The following is a 20,584-nucleotide window of genomic DNA, read 5'->3' on the forward strand; positions in this document are numbered from 1 at the left end:
CTCTAACGTTATCCCACACCATTAAATCAGGGGTGAATCATGCATTTTATGGCAAACTGCCAGTGATTGATTTTGCCCTTGAAAAACACGGAAATTTGGAAGAGTTAGCAGATACTTTGAGGAAGGAAGCCTATGGGAACATGGGGTTATGTCCTTCTCCTGCCTCAGCAGATACATCCCTTGGCATACGCAAACATGGAATCACTTCTTATTCTCAGGTATTCTCTTGACAGAAGCTTGTGGTAGGAAAACTTCCATTAGGCTAGAGCTGTGGATGTCATTAAACAGGAACATGATTAGTATTGACTGTGGGCAACAAAGGTCAGCCGAGGGCCTGCCGTTCCCATTACTGCTCCTTTTCATACCCATCTAATCATTTCAGGTCCCGATGAGTCCTTTGTGTGTGGGATCCCTGCTTTAAATGTTGTAATACATCAAGCCAGGCTTCATCTCCAGAAATCTGCTTTGAAGGCTGTTCCAATTTTGCTGCTGTAAATTTATTATTTAAAGAAAATGCTGTGACATACAATATTTTAGTATCTGAAAAATGCAGGAGGACTCTAATTCAGAGGGCAGAAAAGGGAAAGGGGGTGTGCAATAAACTTCATCAGCTGCTGTTGGAGCTGGGCTGACTGCCGAGACAGAGCCACCCAAAGTGGATGACCCAGGAATAGCAGGAGAGCAGAAGCAAAAGGAGTCTTTTCCATGTCAGCCACACTCCCCAGGCCTTCCTAGATATAGCAGCTTTGTAAACCCTATTAGATACCTGCTCATCATTTCATCTTAACAGTAAAACCAATGTCAGCCTTTATTTTCACTGGTATTTTCCCATCTCTGTATAGAAATAGTCATCCAGGGTCCTCAGGCTAGATCCAAGACCTACCTCTCTTCTTATCAGTCATGTATAGTATAGCTGTTTATTATCTCTGTACTTCTCTCAGATTTCCAAGGTACTAAAATTAAATTCGGTAATCTTTACCCAAGGCAGTGAGTATGAGAGGATCATTGTCTTGGGAAGGTATTGGCCATAAGCATCTTTTTTTTTTTTTTGCTTTTTTTTTTTTTTTGGTCATGTACTCAGATAATCTTGTGGAGTTTTGTATCATATTTTGTATTTATGTAGTTTTGTATTGCAGTGACATCTTTTATAAGAAGTGACAGCCTACCTGATGCGTATAGACAAATCAGTGACATAGTATTGCAACCTGCCCTGCAGGTGCTTTCTTTCTCTGACTTCTTACCGTTCTTTAGTTCTTGACAATTTGCTGTTCCCACCCAAAACCACATTTGGACAAGAGATTAGTTTACTGTATCTGAATGGCTTTCTAGGGATAGGATTCTGTACCATTGTCTGGGTCCTACTTTGGGATGCTGGCTATCTACCTTCCCTTCCCCAAAGGGAGTTTCTTGCTCCTGTTCCCTCAAGACACCAATAATGGAGATGCTTGGATATCACTATGATGTTATACAAGTAACACGTTAATTGCGACAGTTTGACCATTTATTCAACATGTTTTTAGAGATTTCTTCAAAACAATCTCATGCTTTCCAAATCAACATCAGCATCCACAACCAACTTTCAGATGGACAGGTGTTTTCTCCCATTTCCCCATCCTCATTTTAACTCTAGCCAACTTCCCTGTTTCCAAGACACAGTTTTCCTTTCATGCATAGCATCCTTTATAGTTCCAATGATCATGACAAACATTGGGCATGATAGAAGCTGTTTGAGGATGGACATATAGAAAAACCTTTCTTAAAACCATCCATGTGACCATAAAAAATATAAAGAGGCTCTATAGGACACCTTTAAAATTATTTTATATTCCATATTTTATAGTTAAAGACCAAGTGTACACTAGAGGTTTGTTGCGATTTTATAGCCAGGGTCCTATAAACACTTAACAGTTATTTTTTTCAATAAAAAATAGGTGATGAGATTGTTGTTATCATATAGTCAATGGCATCTCCATTATTCTGATGGACTAAGGAAGGTCCTTCATGACTTTGGCAAGTGACAACTGAATGGAATGAAAATGTACAATTTCATCATGAAAAGACTGCTGTGTATGTGTGGAAGAACAGTGTTCATACAAGGTATGGCATGGTTTGCTGTACTATTTTCTTTCCTGTAATAATTTTTTATTCATCTTCGTGCTCTTAGAGTCTTTCTTAATCATCTCCTAGTGTTCAGGGAATCATACACAGGAAGTCTCTGTGCTACCACTGGTAGGATCTAGCTATAGAGTTATCCCTTGCCTCTGATTTTTAGGTAGTACTTAGCTCAAATAGTGCCAGTGTGTGGACTGTACACATATTTCTGGATGACCCCAAGATTATGCTCTTAATTTTCATGTCTATCCAGACACACTGGTATCTATGAATCAGTGTGTGGTGTAGTTGTTGTCTTCTAAGGAGGAGCTATTCTGTGCAAACATTTCTTAGGAAAACTAGATATCTGTTTTTTACAATTTGAATTTTAATTTGCTTACCAGATAAAATGTTTGTTTGTGGAATTTCCACACATATTTAATTTTTTATCTCATCTCCCCAGCTGTCTCCCCCTATGCCTACTGACTTCCTTTGCTCAATCTACACTCTATCCCCATCACTTTTCACTTTCATATTTCATGTATTTCACACACACACACACACACACACACACACACACCCTTAAATATCTATTTCCCCTTTTGTGTCTTATGAACCTCTTTCTAGTTGCTTGACCATCACCCACATTCAAAACTTAGAAGGAGTAAATTAAACCATGGTCCCTCTGATCAGTGGAAAGACTGAGTATAACATGTAAGTGAATTGATTGGCTGCTTTCTGTTCATACACCACAGGGTGTGGGGTTTGACTTTGGCTGTTCTTGAGCCGAATCTTCCATTTACCCTGCTGTCATTCCTCCACAACTCAGAAGATGCTGGTGGTGTTTGATGGATCCTTGCATATTTTACTATTAGCATAGAATAAGGACATTTACAATTGGATTTGGGGAAAACAAGGATTTAAAATTAACTCCACTGTTTGAATGAGATGAATGAAGGACCATACCCCCAGTAGTAAAGTAAGTAGGTTGGGCCATACATGTATTAGGTTAGTAAATAACTAAATATAAGAAAAATGCATGTCAGTAATAAATGGCATTCCTCTAATCTTTATAATTATATTTAAAAGTGTGAATAAAACTCTTCATTAAAGGAGGTGTGTATAAAATGTCCAGGCATATCCATGAGCTCAAATATGTCCTGACTCATCCCCATATTCTATATGAGATTAAAGCTGAGTGAATGAGTGGTCTTAATGTCAGCCAGAAGGAAATGGTGACCTCAGCTGGGAGTCTAAGTGACTTTTAAGGGTCAGTGTGACATTCGCTCTTCTGAGCTGTCTTTATTCCACAGAGCTTGGTTAGACTGTGGACTTCATGAACCATCACAGCTGGTTCACATCTTCACAGACTCTTGTCTCAAGAGCATTGTGCTAAGTCCTGGTTCCTCCCTCAAGCTTCTTCAAATTAGACCAGCATAGTCATCACTCGTTTCTTGGGACTTATTTTTTAGCATTATTTGTGAAGGTGCTTTTTTCCATGTTGGGCCATAACCCCTACAGTTTCAGTTAAGTCTTGATTGTACTGCTTTCATTTGGATAATTACTTTGATAAATAATTAAAGCTTACCCCATTCCTTAGGTTAGAATATCCAGATCATGGCAGCTGTCAGCTTGTTTGGCTTTAGATTCAATAAAGAGGCAACGGGAAGATTTATCATGCATATGTCACAAGCAGGCATGCCCCTTTTCATTATCTGGTGGCAGGCCATATATTGAAATTACAACCTGTCATCTCCCCTGATGACCCTTGAGCTATCGATTTTTTGTGCTCTTCTTAAATGAATATTCTATCTGCAGGACATGTACCTGCCAATTCCAGAGATCAATACCATCCTTTTTGGTGGTCATTACAGGAACTTGTTATGTTATCCCCCAAATAGATTCCTGAGTCAGGAGGAAGCAATTCATTCTGTCTAGTACAAACAGACCTCAGCATTCTTGTTGAAAAATGCAACAGTCTCAAAGAATCACTTTCTCTAATGAGCAGTCTTATTGAGAAGGATGCTATACTCCAGGGGAGTTTGAGTCAGTCATTTATAGTCATTAAATGTGTTTTTGTCTCCTTCATTTTCTTACACGTGCATAGTATGTCAAACTCAGTGCTAGATATACATACTAATGACAGGCACCTTTTAAGCATAAATATTCCAAAACATGCTTCATGTAATATGTATATATGCCAGTATTATACATGTATATATGTATATGCTATAACCAATGATATGGAAAAATCACATGACTATTAGTAAATGCCAAATGGCTAAATGTGTTGACTGTAAAATAAACACAGATAATATGTTTTGAGAATCAGAAGAGGAAAACATCAGTTTCCCATAGTGTATTGTCAGTCAAAGATGCCTTAAGTGTCTGAAGTCTGGGGTAGACTTGAGAAAATGTAAATGAGGAAGCAGAAAGTATTGAGAAGAGAGGGGAGTTACACACAGTATGTCAATGAACAGAGAGAAGGTTATGCAGACTACAAATGAAGGGTGAGAATATATTTTAGTAGTTTTCATTTTGCTAACATTGGAAGCCATATGGGCTGTGGCCACTGAAGGTTTCTTGAATGACAGACTGTGGATAGTGGGATGGTTGAATGATATTGGCTCAAATAGGTGCACATACCTGAATACTTAGTTCCTCAATGGTGGACAATTTAGGAAGAATTAGGAGGTATGACCTTGTAGAAGAAGGAGCCACTTGAGGTGGGCTTTGAGGTTTTCAAGAGCCCTTGCTAGGTCCAGCTATTTTGTGTCTCTGTTTTTTGCCTACTGGTCAGGATGTAAACTCTCACTTACTGCTACCGAGCCATGCCTGCCTGGCTCCCTGCTTCCTGATGTGATGACTTTGGACTAATCCTCTCTGAAACTTAACAAGTCTTCAATTAAATGCTTCCTTGTAAAAGTTTCCTTTTCATGTTTTCTTTTTAGAGCATTAGAATAGTAACTAGGACAGACATATTAAATCATAAGGGTAGCTAATTCTCTATAAACTTCATGTTAGAGATAAAAACTTTATAATAAGGATGTGGGTATAAATATTGCTATAGCTACAACTATAGACGCAGATGCAGACACAGATGTAAATGCAGATACAGGAGCAAATTGAGAAGCTGATACAGATGTAGACACAGCTGCAGAAGCAAAGATAGGGATAAAGGTGCAGATGCAGAAGCTGGTACAGATACAGATGCAGATGCAGATGTAAATGCAGATACCTGTACAGATGCAGACACAGACACAAATATGGAGAAGCAGATATAGATAGATGCATAGGTATTGACATGAGTTTTAATGACACATAAATTTCTTCTCCTCTGAGAGAATGTGGACTTGGCAATTTTAATAAATATTTTACTAATGGATGACCTTAAAATACATGGTGATTTGGGTTAGTGATATGGGTCACTGTTTAAGATCATATATGGTTTTTACACATGACAAGAGTTTGTGTCTCAGCACCTAATCAGGCAGCTCAGAGCATCTTGACACTTCTGCTCCAGGTCATATGATTCCTTTCTCGGACACCTACTTGCACTTGCGCTTAAGTGCACGCATTTCTACACAGACTCATACAGTGGAAAGAAAAATGAATCTTGAAAAAAAAGAGATAAAGTGAAATGCATCACATCTGAATACCAAGTATTATTCCATCAATTTAAAACAATCAGCTCTTAGTCTTAAGGAGCAAAAGGAAGTTACTCAGTGATAGCAGCTTCCGGGAATAAAGGGATTTCTAAGTTACAGATCTGACTTGTGGAGCTGCCTGTCTTAGGAGAGTCTTAGTTTCTTTCCGGTAGTCTTTGAAGTTACAAAGGTCTCAGAAATAAACAAGGCGGATATTCTTTGTGAGGGATACCATCGAGCGTGTCAGCATGCATGCACTGTTCTGTTTGGTGAGCTGAAGACGAATGTGGATGCAGACCAGTCAGAGGGCGGCACCATGCCCGGTTATCATTGTTGGAACAATTTCTCACAAAACTTCTCTGGTGGAAGCATGTGTTGAAGCTAGGTATGTGGTTCTTGATAAAAGTCCAAGGATTTGAGAGAAGGAAAGATATTGATAAAATATTTCAATGGATGCAAAAATGTCAAAGAAGTATTTCTGTGGAAATCTTTCTCAAGATTTCCTAAGGAGAAATGAATTTACTGTTTCCTCACAATGAGAAATAACGGTTTGAAGTCACTTGTTTCCTATGACTTTACCAATCTCATCTTTCCCTTTGTTTCTTTTCCTTCTACCTAAAGTTTTAGCGATGATTTTTTCCAATAGGTTGTCTTTAGCCGTTATTTTTGTAATCAGTCAAACATCCCATAGTCAGAGAAGACAGATTCAAGTGTGTTTTGCTCCAGTGTTTTATCAGCTTAACTCTACAGACCTGAGGAAAGTAGAGAGCTATGGATTAGTCAGGACACAATCTATTGCAGATGTAGGACAGAGTCATTGTGAATCAGTGACAGGAAAGTGGGTGATCATAAATGTCCTGACCTCAATTAGAGACAGACATTGAGGACAACAGATGCAGTGGTATTTGACAGCCTGACCAGAATCACACTGAATGGAGAAGGGCAGCTTTCCAAATATTTCTTTGGAATTGGGATCCTACAAAACCAAAAATTGAGGAGCGATTCAGTTGCTCGCTCCTCAGGCCAGGCATAGCTAGCTGTTCATGCCTTTAATTCCAGCATTATGGAGGTAGATGTAGTCTCCTGTGGTTTTTTGAAGACCCCTCCCAACATACATAGTGAGTTCCAGGTTAGCCAAGGCTAATAAGTAACCCTGTCCAAAAAATGTGGTGGCCAATTTAGAAATGGGAGAAACATGTTTCTGGGCCACTTACCACTCTGAGCACTGGAATATTCTTAATTTCTTGATATCTAGCACCTTCTTTAATAGATGAAAGTAGAATGATAGAAAGAAAGAAAAACAAAACAAAAATGGATAACAAATGAATAGTAACAATGCTCCAAGGAAGTCTATGGTATCCAGCATGTGTCTGGACATCTCAATTCTACAATCAATTGCAGTTGAGACTTTTGAAATGTTGGAGCTCCTATTGATGTCACCAAGTTTGTTTCCCAACACCGGTTTTCACAAACACAGTTGTATCCTTTTCTATAAACAATAATTGGGACAAAAGCATTGTTTGTCAGGTAAAGAATCTGCTGTAAGTTAGATAGAGTCAATATTAGGCCTAAGTGTTGACGGTCAGGGAAGAAGGTAGGAAACTAAGTTTGCTACAATTCCCGGAAGCAGATTTTATAAATGTCATTCAAATTCCAGAACTGGGCATTAACCTCAAGCAAAACCTTGTCTACTTTGTTTTGTTCTTTCATCCAATCCTTCAGCAATGTTCCCAGGAAGAAGCTACTTAACTCCTTTGGTTATAAGAGAAGGCTGAAATACAGAAAGAGTTCTTACCCAAGCTCAAAGGATGTCTAAATGAAAAGGGTTTTGTTTAGCTACACTGCCATTAGAAGCACAGTCTGCCAAGCTACTCCTTTTCAATGCAGGAAGCGAGGGACATTAGAGTAGGAGGACAACAGCTTCAGGAACACAAAACATGGGCATGAAACATTTCTGGTGTCTGATGCTGCATGGTGATACACAGGATGAGATGAAACCAAAGTCACATACTAGAAGCAACATCTTCAAGACTGGGAAGCTTTGCAGAGGGAATATTGTCAATTTAACACTCAGACACCCAAATCAACTCCCCAGAAATATATGTTAAAGGAGTAAATAAGTGATAAAGGAATCAATGGGGGAATTCATTCATTCAGCAATTTTCAAAGTTATGAACCCTCATTATTAATGCACATGATATATTATGTCTGCTGGAGTCTTTGAGGAATTGAACAAATCAATACACTCCTCGCCTCATTTCCAAATAGCTTTCCACATATGTGAGTATAAGGAAGACCTAACTCTTCCTGCTCCCCCTCCCCACTCCCATCTCCGAATGTCTCCTCCTAAAGGGTTCACCAATCCTTGCTTCTGAATCAAAATCTGAGTGTCCGATAAAGGAAATCATCCATGAATTAGAATATTTTCTCCCTTAATATAGGCCAGTCAAAATAAAGCTTTGTGGTGGACACTTAATTTGAAGGGCATTATTTTTAGCCTTGCAAAGGACCAGTGGCAAGAAAACAATTAGGATCTTTTGTCAAGTTAATTAAATTTTACTAAGAGTAGTAATCTCAGTGGGCTTCCTACACCAGAGGTAAAACTAATTAAAACGCAAATTCGTCCTAGTCTAATAAGAAGCTCTAAGTTGGACGGCCGAGGAATGTTGTGCATACTGAGAGATATTCAAAACTAATTTATAACGAGATGAGGGCAAACCCTTAAATGGCTCAATTCTTTTGAAGGCTCACTCGAGAACACCCATAAGTATGTTAAATTGGAAGCGGCCACTTAAGGAAAAGAAAACCGACTGGGCGGCTGGCAAGGTTTGCTGAATGTAGGAGAAATCAGACCCAGATTAGAAGTGTGAAACTGGCAATGCCTGTGGAAATGAGCTACCCAGATTTTTTATCTGAAAGAAGCTGTTTCTCCCCAGGTTCCTTTTCTTCACTAACTTCTTCAAGGGCCATCTGCAAACACTGCTTTTCTTGGCATAGGCTTTACCATTGAAAGATTGAAGGAGAACTCATTGTGTTCTAGAAATGAATAAGTGTTATGATTACACACCAGAAAGGTTCTGTCTTAATCCTTTCCTTAGGACCAATGACACCAATTTCAATCTCCTGTCATATGTGTATACATTGCAAATCCACAGTTGTGGAATTCCAAATGGCCAGGGACCCATAGCAGGCAACACTCATGTAACTTTAATGACACATCTGCTGACACACTTTGCTTTCCTGAAGATTGAACTGGCACCTATAGTCTGACCTCTTCCCTGTGGCCTCCTCTCCTGTACATCCTGTGGGCTGGCTATGATTTGGATGTTATTCCAGTGGCTTTGGCATGTTCTGTTCATTCCATTCTCCTAGCTTTTCTTTGTTGTCATGCCCTTTAACCAGACTGGAGATTTTAGTCACTGGACTCTTGCAAGATGGTCAGCTCTACTTCCATCTGAAATGTTGTTACTGTTCAGTTAGAGTCTAGAGGAAACATGCAATGCCAAGGATGCTTTCCAAAGGGGGGATTTTTGTTTTGTTTTGTTTTGTTTTGTTTTGTCTACCCTACATATACTAACATGTGCAATGAAAGTAGTTGCTATTTTGATTGCGCATTTACAATAAATCTGAGATATTTACTTTTTCCTCAATAGCTTCAAAGGTTGTTTGACATAAAAGTGCACATGTACTTTAGAACATTTAGGAAAAACAGTTAAAAGTGACAGAAAAAGCTGCACATAAATGAAGAAACATTATTTTCTTCCTCTTCTTACTGTTTTCTTGCCCTTACAAGGCAGTGCACATAAGTGCCTCTGTTTTTCTTTGTCACTTTACACTCTCATTTAATCTGTTTCCTAGGTCACTGAGAGTAAGTTCAAAAGTCACTCTATGTGGTAGAAAAAACAGAGAGCTTGTATTTGTCACATCTGGTCTTAAGGATTGATTCTATCCTTTATCACCTATGTAAAAGCTAAGCAATAATTTACATAATTTATTTAATATAATTTTGTCTGTCTGAAAAGATAATTATTATATGCTTGATAAAAAGGATAAATGATACAAATACAGATTTGGCTAATGTTTAATCCATGACTAGCAATGGAATTTATTCCTGCTATTATTTTTATAATGCTTTATGCTTCCACAATATTTCATTCTGAACTTACTTACATATATTATCATTAAAATTATCAATAGGCTCATTTATATGATAGTTTCCTAAAATATTTAATTCTAAAATGAATATAATCATATCCTTATTAATAACCGTTAGACATGCAAATACAGTGTGCTTGATAGGTTTTTTGTCCTCATGTACACCATTTAGTAGAGAGTGAGTCTCTTACTCCACAAGCTACTTTGGCAATGTTAGCAAGTAGTATGTCAGTTCAGAACTGCTTGCAACAGGATTCTGACAAACTTCTTAATATCATACATTATCTGCAATGATTCTTCATTCTAAGTATTCAGAGACAGATAGACAGAAAGAGAACAGACAGACAGTAGATAGAGATAGATGATAAACAGTTGATAGATAGATAGATAGATAGATAGATAGATGATAGAGCATTGTGAAAGCATTCCTGTAACTATAACTACAGGCAATTGGAGTTTTCATCTCATTTGTGGTATATTTTATTATGATTTTTTGGCTCTGGATGTAAAAAAAAATGCTCAAGCTATAAAGAAGCAACTGGAAGGTGAACACATTTCAACATCCTTAAAATACAAAAGAAAAAATATTAATTTTGTACTCCCCAGTGAGTGTTTCCTGAAACTCACTAAGCTGTTACTGGGATTCAAGGTCTTAGCTAGGTCCTGGAATTATGGAATAAATGCTAAGTCACTGTATCAAAAGGAGCCAAACTCTTCAAAAACAGACCTATCAATATAACCCTCTAAACTGACAAATATTATGGTAAGTAAACCTAGAAATTGATGGGAAAAGAGAAGACTTACTGAAGTGGGAATTATTTGTAACTTGGGCTGGTTCTTTAATATTGAACTCAAGCTTATCAAGTTGATAAATAATCTAAGTCTTGGAAAGGGTGTGCTGAGAGGTTGCATTGCACAATGGTCAATCTGTAGTTCAAATGGATGGGATTTAAAAATTGTGAGACAAGAGATGAAACTGAAGGAATGGAGAAATTGTATCCAGAGATATAATTTAAATTCTACAGAATTTCAGTTTTGTTACCTATATATTAGAGAATCATTAAGAATTTTTGGTGGAGTTTCCATTCCTGGTTTCTAATTTTCAGAGCCTGTTCTCTGTGTAATAATTGACTGTCATGCAGTTGAGACTCAATTTATGCATCAAATCTAAATTTGGTTGGTTTGGAGGGTTGGTTCCAGTTACAATGAATATAGTGGAAGAATCCTGTAACTTGCAATGTAATAAGTAACAGGACTGAAAGGAAGGGTATATTTTCTTCCCATGAGTGCTGCACCATGGGACAGTCTCTTTGGGGACTGCCATCATAGCCTTTGTAATAATTGCGGGGGCAATAAGCTAATTGCTGTGTTTTATCTTCTTCCTGCATAAAGCTCCAAAGTGAATGTATAAACTTGAAACATGAATTTAGAGACGTGAATATACCCATCCATCATCCACCAGAAAGCAAATGAAGAAGCAGCATAGTAATGGCTTCAAAATTTGCTCTGATTTCTTCTCTAAACTCAGAGTATATTATAGATATAATTTGAGTTAGGTCTGGTGAAAAACCAGTGCAGCATAGTCCTAAATTTAAGGTTCTGGTGCACCCAAATTCCCACCGTGTAGTCTGTGTTCTTGTTAGTTGCTGATTCTTTCTTATACTCAGTGTTTCCCATGGCTTTGGATGTTTGGGGTTCAATGCCAGTGACCAAATACTTGGCACATTTGACATATTCAGCCTTTTTAATTCTGTGTTCACTGCTGAGTGTGGTCCTTTTGAATTCTATTATTCCACTATCTTTTCATAACTAATATTTTGTAAAATGTTCTTAAATTTATAGATAATATAAACTGTTTACATACATAATTTAAAAACCAATATTCAAATTGTAACATAGAAAAGAAGTTAAGGGAAGTGCACAGCAATAAAATTCTTCTACAAATTAGGTATTCTGGGAATATATGGCAAGAAGAACAATGTACTAGTAGGATGGACCTATATTTGTATCAGTAGTTACCATGAATGGGATTGCTAAAATTGTAGACTGAAACAGATGTACTCTCCTGGAAACAGAAATGCCAGAAGGTTTATTTCTGTGAGTGATATGATTTTCCAAAAGGTAAGCAATGTTTGGCATCAATTTTAATGTTACTATCTTTATCGCATTACACGGAAGTTGTATTCCTGATTCCCAAAGGCTTCAGTACTCTTTCAGACAGTAAAACAAATCCAACTTCATGTGTAAAATGCACTTCAATATAGGGATAGGAGATGATGAAATATTGATGTCTACCTGTGTAGGTAATGGGCTTCTAAGTCACATGGAATGCTAACTCTTTTTCCTTTCATTTGTTAACAAATCATGTATTACTACACACATTTATGAACTGCTGCTCTTTAGATTATCGGTAAAAATGTTCTATCCATTAGGTTTCTTTTTTACTCTAAGGGCTAAATTTCCTTAAATCTTTAATATATACATGCAAGATATGTATGGCCTACTATTATGTTGGATTATGTATATCAAACACTTGTATGTTACATTTTTCATCTTTAGGGGCAAGAAGGTGTTTATATTTAGAAATAGTGTCTCTAAAGTTGTAATTAGTGAAAATCAGTATAGTCATTAATCACATAAGAATAATGAGATGATTATACAAAATTGTGATATTATATACAAAAAAAGAAATAGCCATACAATGACACAAAGAGAATAAAATTATACAGGACAAGATCAGAGGTATCAGTAAAAAAGAGGACATGCCAATAATCTGAATACAGACTTTCAGCTTCCAAAATAAAATGAAGAAAACAGAAGTTCTGTCCTTTAAATCACCAAGTCTTCATTGTTTTGTTATAGCAGTTCTAATAAGTAACTACAGTTTTTTTTTTAAATAGATCAATGTGATTTCTGTTACAGATATTGTTATTGATAAGACTAGGTCATTGCAATTATGAACTTCTCGCATGATTATTTAATATTTCTTAAACATTAATTATGGATTATTTCTTCACACTAGTTATTCCCTGTGAAGAGCACATGAGCAATCACAGCCTCAGCAAAGCTCACTCAGCTGTGCTACTACAAAATGAACCTAAGCTACAAATGTAGACTGATCCCAGAGTCTATATTCTCTAGATCTATGGTGCTTCTTCTCCAGTTGTCATGTGACACTCGAATTGGAAGGTACCAGCTGTTTGAATGCCAGGTCTAAATTTAGATAGTGATTACTTCAGTGATAGGACTATAAGGAACCTATAAAAAAACTTGGTCAACATCTCAATGTGTGACCCTGAAATTACTGCCACTCAGAAATCAATATGGTATATTAGAAATAACACTGCATAATGGCACTGATTTAGAGTCTGGTTGCCTGGAGTCCTATTCCAACTCACAAGTCAAGTATGCTTGCTTCCCTAAAATTGTTTCCACTCCCCATAGGGTAGTATTGTCCATTTAATAACAATACACTCTGAATTAAACATGAGTTGGCTTATTTTAAAAGTATAGACTAGCACATTCTATAAAATGAGGGGTCAGCATGTATTACTCAGTGTTAGTATTACGTGTGCTCATATAGAATTCGTAGCCCTCGTAGCAACTTCCTCCTCTTTGTCACATTGGCATTCACAGAGAAATTTTAAAGTTTTAAAGTTTGTATAGATAGTCAGAAACTGGAATATTGGGATTTCTCCCAAATACACAATCTTTTGAAAATGCTGTTTCTTCTTTTTCATATATTTCTTAACTTTGTTTTTCTCTGCACACAACATATAAACTCCATCAATTCTGTAGGAATATGCACATATTTGCATAAGAAAATGGAAGATCCTGACCTGTGAGATTGTGTGGTATGTAGCTATATATATTTTGATAGATAATTCTGACAAATCAAACATGGGTTCATTTACTAATTTTAAGCAGAGTCAGATTTTCCCAGTACATAACTTATTATGCATCCTATGTCACATAAAACTGTGGATATTACAGAAGAGGCATATCCTAATTTTTTATATGATGCTTGATGCCAAATAGCTGAAGATATAGAAACACATATATACTCAATAATGAAAAACTTTAAAAACAACCATGTTTCTGCCTTCCATTCAGAGGCTGTGATATCATGTAGATGACACCACAGGGTTTCGAATTTTTCAAGTCATTTTTTCATTGTTTACTTATTTCTGTTTGGATGGCATATTCCAGACAATCTTGGTTATCTCCACAGATGAGCATGGTCTTACTGCATTCTGCTTGTACTGGGCAATTAACATTACCTTCCGTCTAGTAATAGGGATGCATTCACCACCAGAGTAAAGCCAGCATCAATGAGAATCAGCTCTGCTGCACACTCACAATTCTGTGCATACGGATGGAAACTTCTTTGTTGGATGGTTGGCTGTTTAAAGATATCTGCTGTGTGGGGATTGACATCATTAATGTCAATTAATGTTGAACATGTGGTCACTCAAATAGGGGTTAGGTGTAGGCCATATAGACATAGGCAGTGCTTTTGTATAAAGATGAGGTTTATTCAAAGCTGTACAGAAGAGATGGCAAAACTGCAGGGATGACATTGATAATTTTGAATGTCATTGCAGTGTAGGATGGTGTGGTAGCAAGTGTTTATTTTTTTAATTCAATTATTTATTTTTGATTTAATTTAAATTATGTTTGATGACTTGCGGGTTTCAGGTCTGAAAACTGTGTCTTGATCCCCTGCTCTTATGTAATCTGTCCATTTTTTTTTTGATTCCTAGTTGACTATAAAATAGAAGGAATGATGCTCCGCCAAAACATCACTGGTGCAAGGGAATGATGAATATCTGAAAGTGAAACTCAGCTAATTATTGCGATCATGGTGATATACCAATTATGCAACATTCCTAAGTTTCTATTTTCTCCTTTGTAAGATGTCTATATTTATACACATACCTTGTAGGACTTGTTTGAAGTTTAAACAACTTCATAGAAAGAAAGTTGCTGGAAAGGGGCCTAGAAAAGTGTAAATGTCGAGTATTCCTGTTTTCAAAGGGTGTTATGCACCAGAGAGAGCGAGCAAGATAAGGTCGGTGCTTCAGAAAAGCATTGAGATCAGAGGATTATAAATAGCTTCTTGCTCAGTCAAATATCCAAATTAGCTTGCCTGGAGCCAAAGGTGCGAACCTGGTTCAGAGGATGCTGAAACCAGGAAGATCACTGAATCAGGCTTCGGTTTGAAATCCAGCCTGATCGTCCTCTAGCTGATTGCCCTTGGGACTATCTCTGACTGCTCTGCATCTATTCTCTCATCCTCTATGGAAATAACACTCTCTGCATTGTTAGCTGTCTATTGATGTCTCTAGATGCACACTATGGCACAGTTAAAAAAAATGCCTAGAAAGTTCATGACTTTTATTCAGTTCTGCTTGGTCACTGGAGGTTGAATTTCTCTCACGCTTTTCTCCTTCCTTTTACACACCACAGACTCCTTACTCTCCAAAAAAATATAAGCACAATAAAATGAAATGAAATGAAATGAAAATAAATAAGATCCTCCACCTAATATATTCGGATGTAAATGATTAGATCCCTGGGCATACAAGAAATGTAAAGACAGATCAAAGAGACACTCAGGCTGGTAGAGCAGAGCCAACACCTAAGTAAGAAAAGGTCCTTCTGCCAACAGTTTAGATTTCCGTCTTTTTTGAGTGACAGCCGCAGTAGAGTGCAAATCCTGGTGACTTAACGACATGCAAATAACTTAAATTGGTACAGGTTTCTTACAATATTTGTATCAGTAGCCTTCAAATTATTCATGGTATTTGATGCATTGTTCAGTTGAAAAATCTTAAGAGAAATACACATGGACTGATAATTGAGAGCAAGGTAGTTAGTAAACCACTATGTGTTTCAGAGCTACATTCAATATATGCATTCACCAATATACAACTCGTTACTAGTTACATGTATGAGTGACGTATCATTATCATGATACAGAGTAAGAACTACATTTTGATCTTTAAAACATGAGAAAGGAACTTTTATGTGTTGTGCAAAACTTTTATTTTCCTGTGTGTAATTGTCATTTCTTATTTTTACTACATCCATCTGCCAACCTAGTCCTAGTCCCAGAAGCTTCTAGGCTCCATACAGTCTTATCTAGACCTAGAACATTTTCAGCCTCTGGGACTTCCTGCTGAATAACTTCACCCTTTCTTGTTCTAACTGGCTGGTTCAACACAGCTGTTCTGTCTCAAACTCTTCTGCAAGCTGATGATTTGATCTGACTTCTCTCTCTTGGCCTCTCCTGAATTTTTTTTGTCTTGGACTAACACTAATATTGGCAGTATGTTCTAATCTTCTGGCTCCTTCTCATTCTCTGGCTCATTCTGTCTTCATCTGTGTCTAGATTGTTCACTCTGAGACCTGTCTCTGTACAACTCTCAATTAAATTGCCTCCTCTTTCTTCCTCTACCTCTGCAGTGCTCCCTATTATGTTGCCCCTCTTTCTTCTCTCTTCTTGTGAGAGTTCAGCATAACGTATTCTGTCAAATCTTCTCTGATTCATCAATTTTTCTGCCCCTCAGATATCACTTTCAGACATGGGTGTTTCCTTCTACAAACTAACTTTACCTTCATTGTTTGGGATTAAAGGTGTGCATTAAGTGTGTGTCTATATTCCAGACAGAGAGATGAGAGGAATGTGCTAAAGGCTGAGCCACATCACAAAGAGGAATAGCTATTTTTAGCAAATAATATAATCTTAAGGTTCACAGTATGATCAAATATCCTACAACACTACTGGATACCTATCCATGGCTGCTTTCTGCCATCCCACCTCCATTGGAAGGGAGTTGGATAGAATATGTTGTGGTCCAGATGCTTCAGTCCTTGTAATTGTGAAAGTTACTAGTGAAATGTCATGGTTTATTTAGTCTCTGCTCTACAATTTATCTCCATATTTGCTCTTGTGAGTATTGTGTTCCCCTTCTCAGAAGAACTGAAGCAGTAATACTCTGTTCTTCCTTCTTCTTGAGCTTCATGTGGTTTGTGAATTGTATCTTGGGTATTCTGAGCTTTTGGGCTGACATCCACTTATCTGTGAGTGCATACCATGTGTGTTCTTTGTGATTGGGTCACCTCTCTCAAGATATTTTCTAGTTGCATCCACTTGACTAAGAATTTCATGAAGTCATTGTTTTTAATAGCTGAGTAGTACTCCATTGTGTAAATACATTTTCTGTATTCATTCCTCTGTTGAAGGATGTCTATGGTCTTTCCAGCTCTGGCTATCATAAATAAGGTTGCTATGAACATAGTGGAATATATGTCCTTATTACATGTTGGAGCATCATCTGGGTATATGCCCAGGAGTGGTATAGCTGGGTCCCCAGGTAGAACTATGTCCACTTTTCTGAGGAGCCACCAAACTAATTTCCAGAGTGTTTGTGCCAGCTTGCAATCCTACCAGCAATGGAGGAGTGTTCCTATGTCTCTACATCCTCACCAGCATCTGCTGTCACCTGAGTTTTTGATTTTAGCCATTCTGACTGTTGTGAGGTGGAATCTCAGGGTTCTTTTGATTTGCATTTCCCTGATGACGAAAGATGTTGAACATTTCGTTAGGTGCTTCTCAGCCATTGAATATTCCTCAGTTGGAAATTCTTTGTTTGTCTCTGTACCCCATTTTTTAACAGGGTCATTTGATTCTCTTGAGTCCAACTTCTTGAGTTCTTTGTGTATATTGGATATTAGCCCTCTATCAGATGTAGGATTGGTAAAAATCTTTTCCCAATCAGTTGGTTGCTGTTTTGTCCTATTGACAGTGTCCTTTGTCTTACAGAAGCTTTGCAATGTTATGAGGTCTCATTTGTAGATTCTTGATCTTAGAGCATAAGCCAAAGGCTCTCTACACATTGTCCCACCTGGGGATTCATCCCATATTCAGTCACCAGACTCTGACACTATTGTGGATTCGAAGAAATGCTTGCTGAAAGGAGCTTGATATGACTGGCTCCTGAGAGGCACTGCCAGAGACTTACAAATACAGAGGCTGATGCTCACAGCCAACCATTGGACTGAGCATGGTGTCCCCAGTGGAAGAGTTAGAGAAAGGACTGAAGAAGATGAAGGCTTTGCAACCCCATAGGAAAAACAACAATATCAACCAACCAGACCCCCCCTCCCCCCAGAGCTCCCAGGGACTAAGCCATCAAACAAGGAGTAAACATAGCTCCAGCTGTATATGTAGCAGATGATTGCCTTGTCAGGCATCAATGGGAGGAGCGGTCCTTGGTTCTATGAAGGCTCAATAGATGCTCAGTGTAGGGGAGGGAGGTGGGAGTGTGGGTAGAGAAACACCCTTATAGAAGCTGGGGGAGGGGAAGATGGGATAGGGAGTTTCTTGGAGGGGGGAACCAGGAAAGGGAATAACATTTGAAATGTAAATAAGGAAAATATGCAATAAAAAGACATGATTTATAAGGTGTCTATATTGTGAAGAGGAATTGAGGCTCTAAATGTCTAGTTTATGAGATTCTGAGGCTCAGAGATTATCTAGAGTGAAGGTGAAGGAGAAATGATGCTTACATGCAAAACTGACACAAATATTTTGATTCTTGCTTGCTTCCTAAATGATGTCATCTTTACATTAATCACACTCTCAGCCTATCTTGCTCATAGAGAGAAGATAGCATTCTCAATGCTATGGAAGTTGGAGTAGTCTGAGTTTAACTACAATTTCAAATCCAAATGATTTTGAGTCCTGTGTTTTCTCCATTATATTCACATGTAGATTTTAAAAGCCTGAAACACCACAGATTATATGAACCACATATTGTGTGTGAGTGTATGCCCCATAAGGCAGCAGGATTCTTAATATTTACAAACTTAAAAGAGAAAGTATGCTTTATCAAACAGAATGGTGATGTGGTGGAATGTGGAAAATCGAAATTTCCAGGTATAGCCTAAGACCAGATTGGAAGCTGGTGTGTGAGAATAACCAGCCAGTCAGGCGTCTGTGAGACACAAATGGTCTTTCCAGCAGCTACTGCCCTCTGTCAAGGGTTGGCCAGGCTGAGTTAATCACTTGCCGGCTATTCTGCAGCTAAGTTAAGTTCTGTGTTCACAGGCAGTCCCGCTGGGTAGCCAGTTAGCAGCAAGCTGCTTGGCCAACACTTCACACAATAAGGACAGAGTAAAATGAAGAAAGACCTCTAATCAGTTCCATCCAATAGAAAAACAGCGTGATTGTTGAAACAGAATCCCCCAGTAGCTAAATGAAAGCATTTTCCCACCTTCTGACTAGGTATAACTCTAACACTTGAAAAATCACATCCAGCCCTCTAAAAGTACTCCCTATAACTCCCTGCAGATATTTTCTAGTAATAGTGTCATTTTCCTATACCCTAGAATAGATGACGTCTGTTTCTAACCATTTCTTATGTACAGCAAAATCCCCATCCAAAAAAAAAACAAAACAAAACAAAACAAAACAAAACAAAAACAAAAAAACACCATCACCAAAATACATCATGGGGATCAGGAGTGATGTTCAGGTGCCTAGAAAAATTTTTTAATATTAATTTAAACTTTTTGTTTTAATTTTTTTTTTGCTTTCAGAAGAATTTCCTTTTTTTTTTCTCATTATTTTCAGATACTTCATTGTCTTCCTCAGGGTTTCTATTCATGCCATGACCAAGAAGCAAGCTGGGGAGGAAAGGGTTTATTCAGCTTACATTTACACATTGCTGTTCACTAAAGGAAGTCAGGATCAGAACTCACTAAAGGAAGTCAGGATCAGAACTCAAGCAGGTCAGGAAGCAGGAGCTGATGCAGAGACTCTGGAAGGATGTTACTTACTGGCTTGCTTCCCCTGGCTTGCTCTGCTTGCTTTCTTATAGAACCCAAGACTACCAGCCCAGGGATGCCACCATCCACAATGGGCCCTCCCCCCTGGATCACTAATTGAGAAAATACCCCACAGCTGGACCTCATGGAGGTATTTCCTTATATATTTCTAAATATAACCCGCTCAGTCTGCATCTTGAGCTGCTGCTTCTTCTTCTTCTTCTTCTTCTTCTTCTTCTTCTTCTTCTTCTTCTTCTTCTTCTTCTTCTTCTTCTTCTTCTTCTTCTCCTCCTCCTCCTCCTCCTCCTCCTCCTCCTCCTCCTCCTCCTCCTCCTCCTCCTCCTCCTCCTCCTCCTCCTCCTTCTTCTTCTTCTTCTTCTTCTTCTTCTTCTTCTTCTTCTTCTTCTTCTTCTTCTTCTTCTTCTTCTTCTTCTTCCTCTTCCTCATCCTCCTCCTTCTCCCCCCCTTCTCCTCCCCCTCTTTCTCCTCCTCCTTCTTTTCTTTTAGTGTTTTTTTTTTTTTTGAGACAGAGATTTTCTGTGTAACCCTGGATGTCATGGAACTCACTATGTAGACCAAGTTGGCCTTGAACTTAGAAATATGCCTGCCTCTGTCTCCAAGTGCTGGAATTAAAGGCATGTGCCACCACTGCTCAGCAAGTCTGCATCTTAAATGAATTTTATTACAGAACATTGTTGTAAAATATGGAAAGTGACTAAACACAAAGTTGCCATCCCACAGTCAAAAACTCTGACCCATAATTGTTCCTGTCTGAAAGAGCAGCAGGGACAAAGATGGAGAAGAGCCTGAAGTCTTTATATCTCAATGAACTTTCATTCTAAAACTATGGGACTTTA

This window comes from Apodemus sylvaticus, chromosome 21 (genome assembly GCF_947179515.1).
Source record: "Apodemus sylvaticus chromosome 21, mApoSyl1.1, whole genome shotgun sequence".
Lineage (NCBI taxonomy): Eukaryota > Metazoa > Chordata > Mammalia > Rodentia > Muridae > Apodemus > Apodemus sylvaticus.